We start from the raw sequence: 10313 nt of genomic DNA, 5'->3' as shown, positions 1-10313 counted from the left end.
AAAACGTGTGTATATGTATAAAACACAAATAACAATTATATTATACAATTAATAATGAATATTTTGTAAATAGTTATGACATAATACATTTTAAACTTATAAATATGTAATAATAATATTTCATATTTGAAATATATTTCAATAACTGTGAATATAACCTAATTTCTTTGTTCAAAGAAATTTATCTAATGTACTTATAAATAAAATGTTCTACTAAATTAAATATTATTTGATTTAATAGTATTATATATGTTTAAAAATCTTGTTAATTATTAAATTTGTATAATATTTAACAAAATCTATATGTATGTACGTATATTATCTAATGTTATCTATATCCTTTTATTAATTCCTTTTAGTAAAAATGGAAGATCATCACTATTGTGAATCTAATAATACATATTGTACAGACAATGAAGTGTCAAATAAAAATGAAAATAATATTTCTATAGAAGAAAAAGACGGTGATGCTTTTCTAATTGAATTATATAGAGAACGGCCATTTCTGTACAATAAAGGACACAAAGATTTTAAAAATATAATAATTAAAGATAATGCTTGGAAAGAAATTTCTAAAATAATGCAAAATAAAAATTATGGTAAATATCAAATATTTTTAATTAATATTTCTTATTATGTCTTATTGCTAATATATATTATGCTAATTATAATGATAAAATCTCAACATTTTTACAGGCAACTTATATACACCTGATTATTGTCAAACTAGATGCACATCTCTAAGAAATCAATATAATCGTGAGAAACGAATAATAGATAGTCAATATAAGAGTGGAAGTGGTGCTTCAACTCATAAACCTTTTGCATTTTATACTCAATTATCTTTTCTTGACAATTATATCAAGAGACGAAGGTTTATAATGATAATTGCTTGAAAATCCGCATTTTAATAGTATAATATGTATATATACTTATATATTCTTATATTTTCAGAACATGCAGTAATATAAAAGCAAATAAAGCTTCAACATCTACATTATCTTTAGAACTATCAACAGAAATTCCACAATCTAGTTCAAATGAAGTATTTGATACCAAAGGAAAATCAAGTCATTCTATGCACGAAACAGAAGATAATAATTTTAATGGTGAAAATAATAAAGAAAATATTTTAGAAGATACTCTTGAAGCACACGTAACACATAAACGCAACATTGACAAAGATTCACAATCAGACGTATTACATACAAAACCTAAATCTAAAAAAAGTAAAGTCGATGAAACAAAGGAATTAGACAATATGTTTACATCGGTTAGCCAGAAAATCATCAATGTTTTAGATAACAAACGTGAAAACAATAATGAAGACGAAGCATTTACACAATTTATTGTTGCTCACTTGACAAATCTTCCACAATCTGAGAAAATATAAGAAAGAAAATGATAACAGATGCTTTATTTTCTCCACTATAAAGAATTAATATTTTTTGCTTTAATGATTTTTATTTTTTTCATACATTATTTTTATTTTTTATTAGTACAGTATTTTTTATTACAATATGTGATACATTACTATATGTGATATTATAAAAAAGACTGTTTCTTTTAAGTAAGATTTTAAGTTTAAAATAATATTTTCAGTCACATTGTTTTTTAAATCTAACATAATTTTATTATTTAATACGCAAAACAATATTTTTGTTTAACATTTTTTATCTATGTGATAGGTGATCTTAGATAGATGATAGATATGTGATAGATGATCTGATATGTGATCTTCACTATACTATACTATATATGTAATATTATTAAAACTGTTACATATAACATAAGATTTTAAAAGGTAATTTAAGAAAAATAATGTTTTTAATATATGTACTATTTTGTTTTTCTAAAAGTAAGACATTATGATTTTATTGTTATTTACTTATTAATTTGTATGTGCATTAATAGTTCTAAAGCACTTTCCTTATTAACTATGTTTATTATTTAATTGCTTCATTTGTATACATTTGTAATGTATATCTTGCTAATTATATAATTATTATATAAAAAATTCGATTTGTGGTATTTGTTTTTATTTACATAGATCTTTATTACTAGATACACATCAACTTACAAAAAATTGTAACATTATAGTTAAAACATTATGCCGTATGACTAAAGACAAATACAATAAAAACAAAATATATAAATGACTTTCATTAATAAATAAAAAAGTAATTAATAAATATAGGTAATACTATGCGCATTAATATTTTGCTTGTAATGACATTTCACTATTAAGAAAACTTTTCTTAATTGCTGCAATGTATAAACTTTCAGTAAATAAAGTTAATTAGGTTGTAGAAATTAATATTAATTGATCTAGCAGTAAGGAGATAATCGGTATATAAACTTTACATATAACAATATGCAAAATCGGTACGGCATTATTGTCAAACTCTAATTATATAACACAAGAACTATATATATATATAAAGATTCTAAAACTTTATCTTATTCATTTTTTTACTTAAGTAGAGTTCAGTTTAGAAATTATGTTGTCAAAAAGCTACTAAAAAATATCAAACTATATAATTCTTGAACACATTCTTTTTTCATACTAACATTTTATTAGAAAGAATAAGATTAAATAAATAACCGAAAATTAAATGTATGTGTATAGAAACCATTATTTTATAATATTATTAAATATTTTCACCATATGTACCCCTTCGCACGTAATCGTATTGCCACGGTACTTCTCCTTCAGGTGATATGAAATATTTACACAAAGTGTCTCTTTGTTTCGAAGCAGAAGATACGGTTTCATTATAACATAGGTTTCCGATGAAGACAACCACTGCATTTCCTTTATAAATAAAAATAGCATGGTTAATTAAATTTAAAAAATATACAGTAATTAATATTTTAATAACAATATTATATACACATAATGTATCTGCATTTATTTAATTATTTTATTATATTAATTATTAATATTAAAATTTTTTTAATTTATCAAAAGTTTAAACACAAAATAAGTTATATATATATATATATATATATATATATATATATATTATCTGCAGAATAAAAATATTTAAATGTTTATTTTACCTGATTATTTGTATCGTTTTCAAGAAATTCAGTTGTGCTGTATAACTTTAGTTTACAGCGTTCTTCTTCAACCATTACAAAATTATGTAAGCAGAGCGATGCTGTTGTTATCAAATCGGCTGATTTTGGCAGCATACAAATGGATTGTCGAAATATTCTCCATCTATTGGAAAATATTCCAAAGGCGCTTTCGACTGTTCGCCTAGCCCGAGAAAATCTATAATTGCATATTTTTGTTCTTCATTTAAGTTTCTTCCGGTATATGGCTTCATAATTCTCGTATTTAATGCAAAAGCATCGTCTGCCAATAAAAAAGTTGGTGTACAGATCTGACTTCCAGGTAATTTGAACGTTCCCTTTGGTAGATTTAAATTTTCATTTTTCAAATTTCTCCAATTAATGAATCGTTAAAAATTCCGCCATCGCTGTTACCACCGTATGCACCAACATCAACTAACGTAATCTATATACATGGTTTGCCACTGCCATCAAACAATACTATAATATTTTTTGTAATTATAAAAAAGACTTCCCGAATTAGGGGACATTGCAAGGTAATGTGTTTTCCGTCTACTGCCCCTACACAATTTGGCACATTCCATCTCTTCCAAATCCTTCAGCATACGACTTCCATTCTTCTTCACTTGGTTGTGATAGATACAGTGGTTGTAATACATTTATTAATATCTGACATACTTCTTTAATTAACATACGCACTGTTGATTCACCAATTCGAAATGATAGAGCGATAGACAAAGGAAGATCTCCAGTGGCAAGATATCTGAAATACATTTTCATTAAAATATCTACGTTATTAATATATTTATTATAAAAAGATTATTAATTTTCCATTTCTCTCTCTCTCATTCTCTATTAAAGCATGTTTCGAGTAATAATTATTTTAGGCAATTTTGTATATCTGACAAAAATAAAATATTATTAATACTATTTAATATTATTCAACATTTATATTTAGTCTAGAATACTTGTTTTAGTCTATCACAGAATCTGTCTTTGTTACTTTAATAAAATTTCTTTTTTTATTGTTATTCTACAAAATATAATTATTTCGAAAAAATAATAAAAGAATTACTTATAATTACCTTAATACTATTATCAATCTCTGTTCTGCAGGAAATGCTCGATAGCTATTTTTTGTTAAATAAGGTTCAGTTAATTGAAGTAATTTGTTAAATAAACATAAATTCATTCTCGTATAACGAAAAAATAAATTTTCATCATTTTTAAATCTTGGTAAGTGTCTCATAAGCTCCGTATTTGTATCTCAGTTGGTTTATTGGTCGCACGTACCATCTTCTTTTATACCATCTAATTTGTTTTTTTTTTCGTTTTAATAATTTATACAAAAGCATCCAATGTAAAACAAGCAATAAAAATTGCTTATTTCTATGCATTATTTTAATATACCTGAAATTAAAATTGTTTTCTGTAAAATAAATTAAATTAAATATTATACAAATTTAATAATTAACAAGATTTTTAAACATATATAATACTATTAAATCAAATAATATTTAATTTAGTAGAACATTTTATTTATAAGTACATTAGATAAATTTCTTTGAACAAAGAAGTTAGGTTATATTCACAGTTATTGAAATATATTTCGAATATGAAATATTATTATTACATATTTATAAGTTTAAAATGTATTATGTCATAACTATTTACAAATATTCATTATTAATTGTATAATATAATTGTTATTTGTGTTTATACATATACACACGTTTTACGTTTATTCCTTAAAACGTCGCGTATACTACACAAGACAGGAAACATTAATACAGTATTGTGCGTTACATAAGACAAAGACTTAAGGCATAAAACACTGCCTTAAGGTTATAAGACAGCCATTCTGCTTAGGCCCTTAGATACAAGATTGCGACATGCTATTTGGGCCATCGACGAAGAAATGATGGAGAACGTCGAAAGAAATTTATTAAAACGCATGAGAGCTTGCGTTAGAATGGATGGTGGTCATTTTGAGCACCTGTTATAAAATTTTTTCAATTTCAAACCAATCCGCTCTTCTCAGAGCGACCAAAGATAAATTCGCTCTTTTCAGAGCGACCAACACATTTCTACGTGGAACATCTTGTGTTCGCAGTAATACTACACGTTTTCGTAAGTACCGCGGAGGTTTCAGCTAATCACAAGACATGTGTCTCGTGCCAATCACGCGTGATGGAGACGCAATCGAACGCAGTGTGAATCCTCCATAATGTCACATGTTTACGTTCGGCAGCGCTAGTACCAACATAACCTGTTGACTGTTTGTTGTCGTCGTCGAGAAGTGCTCCGCATCGAGCATCGTGTTAACGTGCGCTGTGCAGTCAAGTATTTAACGCGTTTCTTTCTTAAAGTGATTTTTCTTAAAGTGATCTTTCTTAAAGTAATAATTAATTAATCGGTAGTAATTAATTGCATTAACCGTAATTGTTTATGATCGAGTGCGCGAGTAAATTCGTAAAAGTGTTGATTACGTGACAATTAATAAAAAAAGGATAACTTCTACTTAATTACTGTGATGTAATCAAGTAGAAGTTTTCCTTTTACTGTGATGTGATTGTGCGTAATGTGTTTCTTTCTTCGAGTAATTCTCAGTCATCGAACGATTATTTGGTAGTAATTAACAGTGATAAACCGGTAGATTTGTTTATTAATCTTATCGGTCAAGTGCGTGAGTCAATCCGTGAACGTGTCGATACGTGATACAATTTGTCAAAGAATAAACTTCTAATACGCGAGAAGTTTTTTCTTTGACAAATTGTATCACGTATCGACACGTTCACGGATTTACTCACGCACTTGACCGATAAGATTAATAAGCAAATCTACCGGTTTATCGCTGTTAATTATTACCGATTAATCGTTCGATGACTGAGAATTACTCGGCGTGTCATGGGAACGTCTCATTGACATCAACGGTCATGAAGCAAATATTCATCAGCAGTATGAAGACATCGAATCTCTGCAAGGTAAGAATGAATGAGTGAGTAATTGTGTGTGTGTGAGTGTGTGTGTGTGTGTGTGTGTGTGTGTGTGTGTGTACGCGTATCGTGTGTACATCCATCGCGTGTAGCAAGCACCGATCACTGATCGCAGCGAGCACCCCACATAATCACCCGCGTCGGACGGTGAGTCGCGCCGCCCCTGCCTACCTTCCGTACTCGTTCCGTAATTCGCTGAATATTTCTCGTAATAACTCAAAAACTAAGCTTCGGATAAAGTTTTGGTAAAGGAAAAATCGTCTCAAAATTAAGTCAGGAATACGACATTTTAAGGACAAACGATAGTTTCGGATCACCCTGTATATATACAATTGGAACATTCTTAAAATTAAATGTAAATTTTTCAAGATAATTGGTATTAATACAAAACTGATAATATATATATATATATATTATCAGTTTTGTATTAATACCAATTATCTTGAAAAATTTACATTTAATTTTAAGAATGTTCCACATAAAAAATATTTATAATTTAGTATAAAGAATAGAGTTTCCTTACTCTATTCTTTATACTGAATTATAAATATTTTTTATTTGGATACTTAAATAAAACATATTTGGATATTTAAATAAAACACGAAGATCCTGTTATGGCTTTTCTTAGCCATAACAGGATCTTTGTGTTTTATTATTTTTAATAGAAAAATATTATTTCAACCATAGTTTCAACTGCACAACGACAAATTGTCAGACTTGAATACAATTCTGATTAAAGTAGTGAAATCCTTTCTTCCCCAATTAAATTGTTGATTTATTTTATGATACTAAGTATCTAAAAACTGTAAAGAAATTATTACGAAAAATATTACCTCAGCCAGGATTCTTTATACTGAATTTTAAATTCACGGAGCCATTTGAATATTAAAAAATATTTATTTGATTTTTCATAGAAGAAGCTTTGTTGTGGGATTAAAAATTTAATTTTGAGTTTTCATGAACAACGTGTTCAGAATATTCTAAAACATCTAAAAAAAAAACATATTTTAACAAAATATCTGTATACATTTGTATGTATGTATGTAGGTATGTGTATATGTATATATATGTATATATACACTCATAATTTAAAAAGTACTTAATAAAAAAATACTTTTTTATAGTGTTTTGAAAAGCTCTCGAAGTAAGCTATAAAAATATGCAATGAAAAATAGAGGTTTCAATGTTTTAAAAGTATGTGCGTGTGCACGTGTGTGTATTACGTGCGTGCGTGATAATGTTAGAAATGTTGTGATAGCACTAACTTTCGTAATTTTTGAGATATCGGGCTTAATTTTTTTTTAATGTAGAGTAAGGGAGATCGGGACAAACTCGACACCGGAGCAAACTTGCCACTAGGTTTTTTGTCAATTTATTTAAATCTATTGTAGAAACTTGCCTTTCCTACTGTAAATGCGTCTTTATGTGCAGTATTATCAACGGAATTTGGTGACATTCTAAGTTATTATGTAATTTTTAGCACGACATAAGCGTTTTTAATGGTAAAAAGTAATTTTTTTGATCTCTCGAAAATTTCTTTCATTGAGTTTTACTTTTGCGAACCTATATGTAAATGATTTTAAGGGGAAATTTGATGTTCTATACGAATCCGATAATAATTTTTGTGTATTATCAAAATTTTCATGTTTTTGCAGTGAAAAAAAAGTGAAAAATGAAGTTCAAGGCAAAGTCGACACCATGCCATTTCATTAGCTCCTAATAACAAACGATACTTATTATATAGCCATATAGCTCATGATAAATGTATGTGCATGTCCGATCGCGAATTTATTTGCGTAAATTAATTTTTTAAACAAATTTAGATAAAAATAATTGAAAGTTTAACAAATTTTGTTTTCATTATTTCCAATAATTGTTTTACTTAATTCAGAATTTTTGTACTTTCCAAATACACGATAAACAATATATTTTTAGTTTTAGACAAAAAAATGAGTTTTAGATCAAATTGTGTCGATCAGTCAGTGTTGTGTTTGCCCCGAAATTTTTCAATTTGAAAATTTGTCTCTGTATCACTTTTCCTTTCCTGGGAGCAAAACTAAGCTACGTACAGCAAAACTTCTTTAAGCAATTTTGTACCTGAAGAAACACTCTTTAAATGTGTACCATTGAATTTGTATGAAAATTTTAATTAATTGTTGAAAATTGTCTTTGAAAAAATCGTGTCAAGTTTGCCCCGATCTCCCCTATCATTAAAGGAAAGTTGGTATTTAATTGAGCGAAAATCGGTAAAGGGATTTATTTTTTAAATAAAATTTTGAATTTTTTGGGAAATATCTATAGTAGCTCTAATTTTCGCTTTTGAGATATCGAGTTATTTATAATTTTATTATATTTTTCAGTTTTTTCTACTCCTATTTCATATATAATTCTTTAAAATTTGATTAATTAAACTCAGTTTTATATACGAATAAAGGGAATCTACACATAGACACATAGACACACATACACACACACACACACACACATCATACATAAAAAAAATGCGATTTTTTAACGTTTCAGAATATTCTGAACACATTGACATCGAAAATTAAAAAAATTTTTTTTCGGTCTTTTCTATCCTTATTTTATATATAATTCTTTAAGAATTGGTTAATTAGACTCAGCTTTATACGTGATTAAAAGTTCATATATGAGGTTTACGAAAACAAAGCTTCTTCAATAAAGAAGCAAAAAGAGATTAAAATCGATAAAGAGTCAATAGTGATATCTCCTTGTAAGTCGCAGATTTTTATAATTTTAATTTTATCTTTTTAATAAAAGGGTTAAAAAGTAAGAATGCAATATATTTTATAGAAAGTTTTGTCTATTTCATAGAAGGTTTATTAATATATTTGTTTTTTTTTATTTTTCAGTTCCATCCGCTGATATTTGTAGTGAAGGTGCAACTGTTCTCCTCTTAAAAAATATCTCCCAATTTGAAGGGGGATATATTTTCAAATTATTTATATATACTTGTATTACCTTAATTTATATAATAAAAATAAAAATAAAATAAAAATAACATTGATTTTGACTTGATTCAAAAATTGGCTTTGACTTGGACTAAAATTGGTTTTAATTTGAATTAAAATTGGCTTTGATTTGGATTGAAATTGACTTTGACTTGGATTGAAATTGGCTTTGATTTGGATTGAAATTGGCTTTGATTTGGATTGAAATTGACATTGATTTGGATTGAAATTGGCTTTGACTTGGATTGAAATTGGCTTTGACTTGGATTGAAATTAGCATTGACTTGAATTAAAATTGGCTTTGACTTTGATTGAAATTGGCTTTGACTTGGATTGAAATTGGCATTGACTTGGATTGAAATTGGCTTTGACTTGGATTGAAATTGGCTTTGACTTGGATTAAAATTGGCTTTGACTTGAATTATTTAATTAAAAAATTAGCTTTAACTTGAACCATTTAATTGAAATTGGTTTTGACTTGAAATATTTTTGAGTTAACATTGATTTATATTGTTGAATTGAAATTGACTAATTTAAATTATTACTTTGACATTGAGTTTTACTAAATTAAATTAATTTTATAACAAAATTAATATTAATTTTGAACGTTTAAATATATATTAAAACTGTTTTTACATAACTAAATTAAAATTATTTAAATAATAATTAACTATGCCTCGCAGAAAAGTGGTTCGAACAGTTGAAGAAGAAGAAGAATTTCAACGTAATAAACGAGAAAAAAGAGCAAAATCTCAGGCTAAAAGACGAGAAGCAAAACGATTAATAAGTAAGAAAGATTGCCTATCTTCATCAAATATTAGTCAAATTTATCCAAATATAAACCAAGCTTCTACGAGTTTTTCAAAAATAGTAATAGATTCTCAAATTTCTTCTAATTCATTTGAAAATGTAGTACATGAAATAAATGAAATACCTTTTACACACACCATATCACAAGCAATTAATACATCAACTATTACTAATTTTTCTACAATAGAAAATAGTAATAAAGTTATTGTGACAAATGATAGTATAAAATGTTTTAATGTTGATAATGATATTGAAATATCTCAGAATACTCATAACATAACTGAGGAAACTTTACTAAGTAATAATATTATTTCTTCAATACCTAGCACATCAAATAGATTAATAAATTTAAATGATAACACATTCGAAGATTTAATTATTTCACATGAAGTGTCATCACAATGTAATGTAACAAATAATAAAATAATAGATTCAAAATCAATTCTTTCTA

General features: G+C 26.7%; 1 long non-coding RNA gene and 2 pseudogenes across 1 annotated transcript; 2 read left to right on the top strand and 1 right to left on the bottom strand.

The window, feature by feature from the left end:
* Nucleotides 1-85: 85 nt before the first annotated feature.
* On the top strand, nucleotides 86-1434 carry LOC139785093 (uncharacterized; annotated as a pseudogene).
* Nucleotides 1435-2742: 1308 nt separating this feature from the next.
* On the bottom strand, nucleotides 2743-4303 carry LOC139785098 (uncharacterized; annotated as a pseudogene).
* A 1055-nt stretch (nucleotides 4304-5358) lies between these two features.
* On the top strand, nucleotides 5359-9102 carry LOC139785101 (uncharacterized). The gene is made up of 2 exons (XR_011721808.1): nucleotides 5359-6065; nucleotides 8954-9102. It is a non-coding gene; the product is annotated as an uncharacterized lncRNA (long non-coding RNA).
* Nucleotides 9103-10313: the final 1211 nt, after the last annotated feature.

Source organism: Temnothorax nylanderi, unplaced genomic scaffold (assembly GCF_030848795.1).
Source record: "Temnothorax nylanderi isolate EJ_2023f unplaced genomic scaffold, tnyl_v1.0 TNYL_tig0737_pilon, whole genome shotgun sequence".
NCBI lineage: Eukaryota > Metazoa > Arthropoda > Insecta > Hymenoptera > Formicidae > Temnothorax > Temnothorax nylanderi.
The sequence above is the reverse complement of the archived record's forward strand: the minus strand, read 5'-3'. Positions and strand labels throughout refer to the sequence as shown.